An 11,538-nucleotide genomic window follows, 5' to 3' on the forward strand; every position below is an offset into this window, starting at 1 on the left:
TTGTTGTGGAGCCAGCTTGATAAACTTGCCTAAAACAAAATTGATTGCTTCAAAATCCCTGTCTTCATTTTGAGTGTAGCTTCCTTGAAATCTTTCCTGAACTTGTGTTTGGAAACCTGTCTGAATTGCTTGTAGTATTTCTTCCTCCTCCTCTGCTGCAAAATCTATATTTGTGTGATGCATTTCCTTGGCCCAGCTCAGTGCTAGATGAGATCCTCTGCTTGATCTATTGAGTCCATTTGCAAAGTCTTTGATATTCTTTTCTCCCACAAATTGACATGTGAAAGACATAGCCATAAAAGCATAATTAGTATAAGATATGGTAGATCACTATTATCCCAGTGAATGCTAATAGTGATTCCAAAACTTCCTCTATTGTTGTTGATCATATTTCTAAGTCTTAGATTTCGATCATTGTGATTTTCCTGGTAGTAGAGATTATTGAGAATATGCCCTGGGTTATGGTTCACTCTGTTGAAGGTACATAAATGTTAAGTAATCTTTAGAGCAGTGGCAGCAGCAGAAGGGCTTATGTCTCTGAAGACCCAGTCACATCTAGCTTTCCAGATGAACCAACAGATTGCGGCAAATGTAGCATTCCAGTTAGCAGAAGGATTGTCAGGGTGGAACCAACTGTTGAACCAGTCATGGAAAGAATTTTGAGCAGAGAAAAGCTGATGATTTTCCCAAAGAGTTTTTCCCAAACATCAGAGGCAGCGGGACAAGCCAATAGAACATGAGTAAATCCTCAGGAGCATTCTTGCAAAAGGTGCAAATAGGATCAATGTAATTTAAGTTGCTAGCTGATTTAGCATTTGTTGTAAGAATGTCATGAGCACATTTCCAAGTGAAGAGCTGGATAGATGGAGTACTGTCAAGTTTCCACATTTTCTTCCAAGGTGTTGTGAGAGTGTCATTAGCATATTTATCACTAATTTGCTTATCATATAAGGATTTGACAGAAAATTTCCTTGTATGAGTTAGGCTCCATCTTATAGAATTTTCAGTATTGGGGTTATGTTGGGCTTGGATAATGAGGTTTTGGATATCTTGAGTAAACCAGAGGGCTAGGATCTCAGTGTCCCACTCTCCATGGGTATTGAAAGTTGGTTCACTGTTTTGAGGTTTGAAGGGCAGTGGGTAGGTTTTTGAATTATGTCAGGTAGATTATCAATCCATCTGTCCTCCCAAATGTGAATGTTTCTGCCATCCCCTATCTTCCAAATGTAGTACTTCTGTATGCAATAAATGCCTTCCAGAATTCCTTTCCATATCCAAGAATCAGTGGTTTTTGGCTTGGTATCCATTCTGATAATTTCTTGGTTTGGATAGTGAGTTGCTTTCATAGTGCTGCTCCATAGAGAATCTGGTTCCTCAATTAATCTCCAAGAAATTTTTGATATCACAGCTAGATTGAAGTATTCCATATTTTTGAATCCCGGTCCCCATAGATCCTTTGGTTTAATGACAACATCCCAAGCTATGTAGAATAATCCTTTAGATTTATCTTGCTCCTTGTTCCAGGAGAAATCCCTCTGTATAGCATTTATCTCTTTACAAGTACCTTTTGGGATATTAAAGCAGTTCATTTGATATATGCTGGATGTTGAGGTGACAGTTTGTATCATAATAACTTTCCATGCTGTTGATAGGTTAGTTTTCCAACCAGCCAATCTGTGTTTTAATTTATCCACACATGGCTTGAAAGATTGTATTTTGCTTATATTAGTGAAGAGTGGAGATCCCAAGTATTTATCTGAGATGTTGATTCTTTGAACATGTGCGGCTTCACTAATGTTGTCTGCAATGTATGGTGCAGTGTTTTTGCTGAAGAAGATTCCTGATTTAGCAAAGTTGATCAGTTGTCTAGAGGATTGACCAAAATCTTGAAAAATATTGATGATATTGTGACATTCTTTTATATTGGCTTTGTAGAATATCATGCAGTCATCAACAAAGAGGAGGTGGTTAATGGAAGGAGCATCATTGCAGATTTTTGTTCCATGTATAAGGTTCTGGAATTCTGCATAAGTTAGATATCTAGAGAGAGCCTCCATGCAGAATAAGAATAAATAAGGAGAGAGGGGATCTCCTTGTCTGAGACCTATTTTTGTTTTGAAGAAGTCTCCAGGAGAACCATTGACTAAAACAACAAGGTTGGTGGTGGAGATGCATTGGTGAATCAAGTTGCACCATTGTGTGCTGAAACCCATTTGAGTCATAACTTTGAGAAGATATTCCCAGTTTACCCTATCAAAATCTTTTGCCATATCAATCTGAATTCCCATGGTGCCATTAGCTCATTCTTTCCATTTTCTGGTATTCATATGGTGTATAATTTCATGGGCTATGGCTATGTTATCTGAGATTTGTCTTCCATGAATAAAAGCAGATTGGAATGGGGATATGAGCTTGGGTAGAAGGGGTTTGAGTCTTTGATCTAGAAGCTTTGATATGATTTTGTATGTGGTATTGCATAAGGATATGGGTCTGAATTGAGATGGTGTGTTGGGATTTTCTATTTTGGGTATGAGAGAGAAGAAAATAGAGTTCACCTCTTTAAGAAGGTACCAAAAAGTGAAGAAGTTTTGAACCATATTGATAATGTCTTCACCTACAACTTCCCAGTTAGCTTGGAAAAAATTCGGTGGGAAGCCATTAGGTCCCAGTGTCGTATCCCCTGTCATGCTAAATAGAATATCTTTGATTTCCACTACATCAGGAGTCCTTAGGAGATGATTGTTCTCATTGCTTGTTATGGTGGTGGGAATGAGGTTTATGATGGATTGATTTATGGTTATCGTTCAGATGTAGCCATGTTAGCAAAACGATTGGTGAAGCAAAGAGTTATCTCATTACTGTTATGGAGCCAAGTACCATCTTCTTGTTGGATTCAGGTAATTTTATTCCTTATGTATCTTTTCTTGGCAGAGAGATGGAAGTAACTAGTATTTTTATCTCCAAGTTTGATTAGCTGATCCCTGCTCTTAGTCTTCCAGAAACTTTCTTGAGTATTATGCCAATATTCAACTTTCTTCTTATCATCTCTGATAGCCTGTCCTCTATTGTTATTGAATTGGTTTTTGGTGATCCAATCTAAGTGTTGAATACTGGCTTTTAGATTAGTGTTTATGTTACCATATATTTACTTATTACACTTCTTTAATTTGACTTTAATGTCTCTTAACTTCCTAGCAATCTTGATAGGAAGAGAACCTTTGTGTTGATTCTTCCAGCATTCTGCAATGATTTCTTTATAATCTTTCTGATCTAGCCAGGGACCAAAGAATTTGAAAGGAATATGTCCTTGCTTCCAGTTAGGATTGGTATTGAGAAGAATGTGGCTATGATCAGAGCCAATGGCAGGCAGGTTGGAGATGGTGGAATTTGGGTGAATTTCAAGCCATCTTTCATTAGCTAAACATTTGTCTAATCTTTTTTTTTTGTAAGGTGATGACCCACTCTTCTATTAGTCCATGTGAAAGGACATTCAGTGTAACCCAAATCAGTTAGATTAGTTGCTTCCAATTTCTCCAAAAAAATGTTAGCTTCATAAGAATCAATAGGATGTTGACTGAATTTTTCATGATCATGCAACACAAAATTCAGGTTACCCATTATCAACCAAGGTAGTGTATTATTCTTATCAGTGTTTTCTATCATTTTCCAGGAGTGCACTTTATCTAGAGTAGTGTAAGGACTGCTATAATAGCCTGTAAATAACCAAGGTTCCCCTGTACTTGGATATACAGTGGCACTAATATGATAATTGGAAAAGTCTTGTATAGTAACCTTTAGGTTGGTTTTCCAGGCTAAGGAAAGACCTCCAGCAATATTGGATTTACCTCTAGGTTCAACAAACCAAAAATTAGTGACACCTATGTTGCTGAGGATAACTTTTTAAGGTTCTTAGATTGTTGTTTGGTTTCAGAATGAAAAGAATATGTCGGGATTATGTTTGTTTAACATGTTATTCAGGTGTCTACTAGTGTTTGGTTGTCCTATCCCTTAAAAATTCCAAGGCATTATAGAGTAAATTTCCAAAAGTAAGATACAGTTCAGTATGGGAAAATGATGATTAGGTATCCTAGATAATTGAGACTATGTAGCATGGAGTTGTTGAGATTATTAGAACTATAAATACCAAAGATTTTCATGGTTAGAGCAATCTCTATGACTTTATAAGGTAAGCTTTGAATTAAATGTAAATGTATGAAAGGAGTTACCTGAGGAATTAGAAAAGGGTTTTCTCCCTCAAGGCAGACAACAGTCATATCATTCAGATGCTCTACCTCCATTGGCAATGTTTGAATGTTGCTCTTCTTGGCAGGTTGAGTTTGATCCCAGTGATGAAGAGGTTGACATTAGGTGTAGGGAAATTGAAGAGCTTTCTTTTTGGATCAATTAGTTGTGGATCGGAATCAGTGTCCACAACCTTGAGTTTAAGTTCCTTCTTTCTTCTTTCCCAGAGCAGTTTTTTCTGTTTGTTGAAATCTTCATTTATTTGATGTTGTATATCAGCTAGAGAAGGTAGGGTTTCAAAAACATTGGGTATTGATTTTCAGAATTGATTTTTGGAAAAATGCTTTTAGTAATGATGGTGTTCTCCATTCCAGTCTCAATGGTTGAATGTTGTTTTCTAGCAGCAACTTTGATGTGGATGTCTTTCTTTTTCACGATTTTATCTTTATTCCTGCAACTATCAAAGATCTTTTTATGTTTTTTTTGACAGGAAATGGATTCAATGTTTGTGGTTGGGATTTCTCCATTGATTGGTTGATTAACCCAGCTTTAAAGATGATGTAGTCCTCTGGCCCATCCAGTTCTTCAGTGCTTTTTTGAGAATGATCTGTCTTTGAGCTAGCCTCATTTTGATGGCAAACTCCTCAGTAACATCCTTATCAGAGTAGTGTCTTATTTTGAGCTTGTGTTGAGGACTGGTGGTATTGGAATTTTTTGGGGTAGTTGAAGTTGAGGGATAAGAGTTATTGAGATTTGATGGGTGTGATGTGTGAGTAACCTGTTGAGGCTGTGTTTCTTTTTCTTCACATTGAGGGCCTGGGTGATCAAGAATTCTGCATACCTTACAGAATGCAATGTCATTCAAAGCATAAGCCATTTCAAGCCAGTGTGAAGTGGTAGGGGTTTCATAAGCATCAATGCCATATTTTAGATCTCTAGTTACATTTTTTTTTGCTACACCGATCTCTAGTTACATCAATGGTTAAGAAAACTTTCAGATTCTTTTCATCTTCATCTCTATCTTTTCATCTTCATCTCTATCATAAGCTTTTCTTGCATATTGAAAGATTAATTCTAGCTGGTTTGATGATATTACTCATATTAGGGATGATATGTCTTGAGACTCTTTTCACCAGAGCCCAAATCTTAACTCTGTAGAAGTTTGCTTCATCAATAAAATCAGGTCCAGCAGGTGGAACTTCAGTAAGGACTATAAGTTTATCAAAGATCCCTCTAGTGACTACAAGGTCATACGACTCGAATCGCCAAATTAAATCTGCTCTAGATTTTGTATGAACAACAGTGTAAAGCACGTACAGTGCATATTGGCGATATTCTAGCACCAATAGAAAAAAATATGTACAGTGCATATTGGGTACAAAGTAAAAAATCTGGTTTAAAATCAATCCTAAGATGCAATTAAGGATCTTTATAGTAAGCTACTTAAGTAGATAATGTTTGCTCATTCGGTAAGCAGTTGCAATTCGCGTAATCATGAATTACTGGCCAATATACAATCACATAATACACTTCTTACACATGGATAATTAACTGAAGTACTCCAATATTGAGTTCACGTGTTGATACTCAGCCGATTGTTATCGACAATTTTGATCCGACATTAGAGATTACATTATATGGTTGAGTACTTTCTTTAATGTCAATCTTACTTTGAACCACTGAATAAAATTGATGACCACCACACACACACTACTATACAAGGACAAGTAAGATGGTTGACTAGCTTGTCCTCTAAAGTAGACAGTTAAACCGGAAGTTTATGTCGCCAGTACCGCAATAGAGAGCAGATCATGGCATCCTGCTTTAAGCTAGAAGATTATACGTACGAAAATTAATTATTAAGGTTACAAATGCAATAAGTCAAACACAGTATAACACGAGGATAAACAGAGTACAGAATCACAAAATACTGGAGTATTTAGATACGACTAACCAAAGCTTAAACCTTTATTCTCAACAGCCACTGAAATATGTAAAGTGTCTATCGTTAATGACAACTTAAATTACGATCAGATTATGTAAAGTGTTGTTAATGATAACTTCAATTCTGATACTATGTACATCACTATGTTGCATTGATGCAGAACAACTGATTATAAATATACGGTTGACTACTACTGATAGTGTGAGCCAATGTTTGAATCGTTGTAGCTTCAAATTTTGACTAAAATTTATGATGACCAGTGATCACACAACTATACAAGGACAAGTAAGAGGGTTATCTTGTCCTTTAATGTGGACAAAAGGCACCTAGTGTCTCGACTCTCTCCACAGCCTATATAATGTTGGTTGGGCCTATACGATCACTGCGATAGAGCAGAAAAAAAGCTTATTAGCCACCAAGTCAAATGACACGAGAGTTGACATAAGTTGGAAAGTTTCGTCCGAGAAGAAGCTAGTTTTTAACATTACCGTGATACACGGTTAGGCACTCAGGTAGTAGGATGCTAGAGAACTGGCTTCACATTCTGCAGTCTAGCATATTTATTATATGCGTCCATGGCACTTTACGGCTTTTTCAGGGACACATAGAGTCCAACTTGCCAATTATTCTGCATGATGCAGAAATTCTTTGCAGTTTGCACCCCTTATGGTGCCTAGTGAAAGCAATTAGTCAGCGCAAGGAAAGATTTATGCAGAAAAACCTTTTTCTAGACCGAAGAAATTACAAGAACTCTCAGGAAGACTACATGGGAGTCCCTTGAGAATTTTTAGATGATCATTTGGTTAAGGTTACACACTTACACTTGTTATCCTAAGGGGAATCTTATTTTATTTTATTTTCAAACAACAGTAATATATAGATGGGTATTCCACCCCGCCTCCAAAACAAAGATTGCGGTTAGGAATCTAACTAGAAGTTACAAGAGTAAATGGTGCCAAAACATTGGATGACACAAAAATAGCAAAAAAGTTGCTCGAAATTCTATGCATAATGCATTGATCTACTACGCTGTCACAGAACAAATATACCCCATTTTGTTGTAAACTTTAGCAAGGTTCTAACCATCCAAACAAAAATATGAAACACAAAATGCGATGTAGTCCGATTACTTTTAATAAGTTTCCTCCACGTTTAATTGTTTACCGCAGAATACCTAGGGTTGATAACACATTTACCACTGCTTTTGTGTTTAGGCTTCTTCTCTCTAAGTTTCTATTAATTACTCAATTATTTTCTTCTGCCTGCATAAGTACCAGAGTTAAGCCTGACAAGGCTTTCAAAATAATTAACTTCATGCAGGACCTGCAAACCAGAAATACTTAGTTCTCTAACATTCTCTGGGTCATATAAAAAGGGATCACGGTCAAAAATTACAAATAAAATTGTAGAAAATTTGATATCAAAGACTTATTGAAAAGAACATAAGACTAAACTCAAACAAGTTTCAACAAGCTTCACTTAATTCATATATTTCGACTGATGGCTTAACAACCTATTTATATGATTCACAAACTTGACTCTCAAGTAAAAAGACTTTCATAATCAAAAACAAATTCTAACAAGAAACTTCTAGACAATTCTCACGCAAGCAAACTCTTAAAACAAGTAATACTTGTAACCCAAGTAAACTTCTAAAAACGGTACCATGGATCAACAACACTTGTTTATCCATTCACTTCATGTCAACTGTACCAGTTGATCCCACCACATTCACACTACTTGTATCAACAACATTGTTGATCCCTTTTGTCTTCTTCATAGTATCTTGGTTTATTTCTCAACATCCCCCCTTAAACCAAGATATTCTTTGCTAATCATTCCCAACTTTCCACGCAAGTAAATGAAAGTGTTAGACTTCAAAGACTTTCTCAACAACCTCCACAACTATCTCCTTGTTACTGATAAGCTCTCTGATGTAATGATATTTAATATCAATATGCTTACTCCTTCCATGAAGCACAAATTCTTAGTTAATGAAATTGTAGACTTATTATCACAAACTATTGTTGTTAGTGTCTTCTGTTTTTCAATCAATGACTTCAGCATCATTCTCAACCACACAGCTTGTGTAGCACAATTGCTAGCAGCGATATACTCAGCTTCTGTTGTAGATAATGCAACAACTTGTTGCTTCTTATATGACCAAGAGAAAAAACCAGTTCCCAACTGAAATCCATGACCTGATGTGCTTCTTCTTCCTTCTGTATCACCAGCCCAATCACTATCAGTAAATCCAACTAGTTTTGGATCTTCTGAAACATTATAGAGAATTCCCATACTGATTGTACCTCTAACATATCTCAGAATACGTTTTGCAGCTTGTAAATGTGATTGTCTGGGTTCTTCCATAAATCTGCTAACCAATGCAACTGCATACATGATATCAGGTCTTGTAGCAGTCAAATATCTCAAACATCCAACAAGACCTTTAAATTCTGTTGAATTCACAAGCTATCCTGATCCTTCTCTTGTCAACTTCAGTCTCTCTTCTACTGGTGTTAAGATTGGATTACAATTATCTATCTTGAAACGCTTCAAAATTCCTTCAGCATACCTTTGTTGGTTAATAAATTTTTTTTTCAGTTTGTTGAACTTCAATGCCAAGAAAATATGACATCAATACAAGATCTGTCATTTCAAACTCCTTCACCATATCCTCCCTAAATTCCTTGATCATCTTAGAACTATTTCCAGTAAATATAAGATCATCCACATACAAACACACTATAATATGATTGCCAAGATCATCAGCTTTCAAGTATAAAGTATGCTCATGTGGACATCTTTTAAATCCTTTCTTAATGAAAGAAGAATCTATTCTTGTGTACCAAGCTCTTGGTGGTTATTTCAAACCATACAAAGCTTTATTTAGCTTGTATACTTCATTCTCCTTCCCCTCCATAATGTAGCCAGCTGGTTTCTCTACATAAACTTCTTCTTCCAACGCTCCATTCAAGAATGCTGACTTCACATCCATCTGAAATATCTTCCAATTCTTTTGTGCTGCTAAAGCAATGATCATCCTTATTGTATCAAGTCTTGCAACTGGTGCAAATACTTCTAAATAATCAACTCCTTTTCTTTGCCTTTAGCTACTAACATTGCTTTCTTTCTATCCACTTCACCATTTGACTTGTATTTTGTTTTATAAACCCACTTAACACCTATGGGTTTCTTCCCTGGTGGAAGTTCTGTTAGTTCCCATGTATCATTCTTCTCAATTGACTTCAGTTCTTCATTCATAGCTTGAATCCAACCTTGTTCTTTTGATGTTTCTTCATAAGTTACAGGATCACAATCTCCAAATAGTGCAAAATTCACTACTTCATCATCAGTATCTTCATCATCTCTTGATACAATATAATCATTCAACCTAGCAGGTGTGATATATTTTCTTCTTGGTCTTGTAGTTTCTTATTGTTGTACTGTTTCTGCTCTTGCTTCTTCATGTTGCTCTTCAACATTATCTTGAATCTGCACTTCTTCTTCAACTTCAACTGAAACTGTTCTGACAGCAGCAGGTGGATCAACATTCCTTGTTGATCCAATATTATGTGGATCAACATCCCTTGTTGATCCATTATTCCAGTTCCATTTTGAATCTTCATCAAAGATCACATCTCTACTTGTAAACACTTTTCCTGCTTCTGGGTTGTATAATTTATATCCTTTGGTTACTGAACTATAACCAACAAGGATACACTTCTCACTCTTGTCATCTAATTTCTTTCTTAGTTCTTTGGGTACATGTGCATATGCAATACACCCAAAAAATTTCAGATGTCTTACACCTCTCCAAGCTTCTTCTGGTGTTATGTTGTTCAAACTATTTGTAGGACATCTGTTGAGTAAATACACAGTTGTGTCAACTGCATAACCCCAAAAACTTTTTGGTAAATATTTTGTTCTTCTTATAGTTCTTGACATCTCCATTATGGTTCTGTTCTTCCTATCTGCAACTCCATTTTGTTGTGGTATATATCTTGCAGCTAGTTGATGCTGAATGCCATGCTCTTCCATAAACTTGTCAACAACAGTATATTCTTTACCTCTATCAGTTCTCAAGATCTTGATACTCTAACCAATTTGTCTCTCAGCATAAGCTTTGAAACTTCTAAAAGCTTGAAATGCATCACTCTTTTGTTTAAGCAAATAAACCCATGCTTTTCTACTAAAATCATCAATGAAAGTTATACAATAATTATTACCTCCATGTGAAGTTACTTCAATAGGACCACACAGATCACTATGAACAATATCCAAATGTTGACCATCTCTTCTAGCTTTGTTGACTGGGAATGGATCTCTGTGCTGCTTGCCAAAGATACAATTTTCACATCTTGATTCTGGTACCTCTATGAAAGGTAAACCTGACACCATCTCCTTCTTTGCTAAGTTTTGCAAACTGTTAAAGTTCACATATCCCATCCTTTTATGCCATAACCAAGAGTCATTGTGCACACTGCTACTGTAACAACTTTCCTTTTGATGCTGAATGTTCAAAAGAAATAGTCTATTTTTAGTCATCTGCACTCTTGCTATCAATCTTCTTCTTCTATCTCTGATGAAACCTACACCATTGTAAATATTCATAGAATATCCTCTTTCAGACAATTGTCCCATACATAGCAAGTTTTGATGTAAACCTGGAACATAATATACATCCATGATGTATGCTTTAGAACCATTCTTAAGAATAATCCTTATTCTTCCTTTTCCCATAACTGGAATTGTTGAGTTGTTCCCAAACTTTACTGTAGATCTTACAGACTCATCCAAGTTTTCAAACAAATCTTTTCTTCCACACATATGATTGCTGCAACCTGTATCCAAATACCACTTAAGTTGAGGTTGTTCTTCTGTTGTATGACATGCAAGTAGCATGTTTTCATCCTTCTTTTCTTCTTCTTCTTTTTCTTGGCTTTCTGCAATGTTATCTTTGAAATTTGCTTTGTAATTGTTAGCAACTTTCTTTCTTGGTTTTGGACACTCAGTAGCCATATGTCCAAAATCCCCACAATTATAACACTACATTCTTGATCTATCAAATGGCTTCCTGTAACTTCCATTATTTGATCTCCCTCCATTGTTATATCTTCATTAAAAAACTCTAGTATTGGATTTTCCTTGATTGTTTCTCCAGCTAACTTGGCTTTGAAGTGCCTCTTCAACTTCTTTTGCAGCAGTTGTCTTCTCTAGTAATCTTTGTTCATATGCTTGTAATGAACCCAATAACTCATTAAGAGTCATAGTTGCAGCAGTGTTACACTCTTCTATAGCAATTACTTTTCCTTCAAACTTCTCCGGTAAGCTTCTTAAAATCTTTTCAA

This window comes from Papaver somniferum, chromosome 9 (genome assembly GCF_003573695.1).
Source record: "Papaver somniferum cultivar HN1 chromosome 9, ASM357369v1, whole genome shotgun sequence".
In the NCBI taxonomy this organism is placed as follows: domain Eukaryota; kingdom Viridiplantae; phylum Streptophyta; class Magnoliopsida; order Ranunculales; family Papaveraceae; genus Papaver; species Papaver somniferum.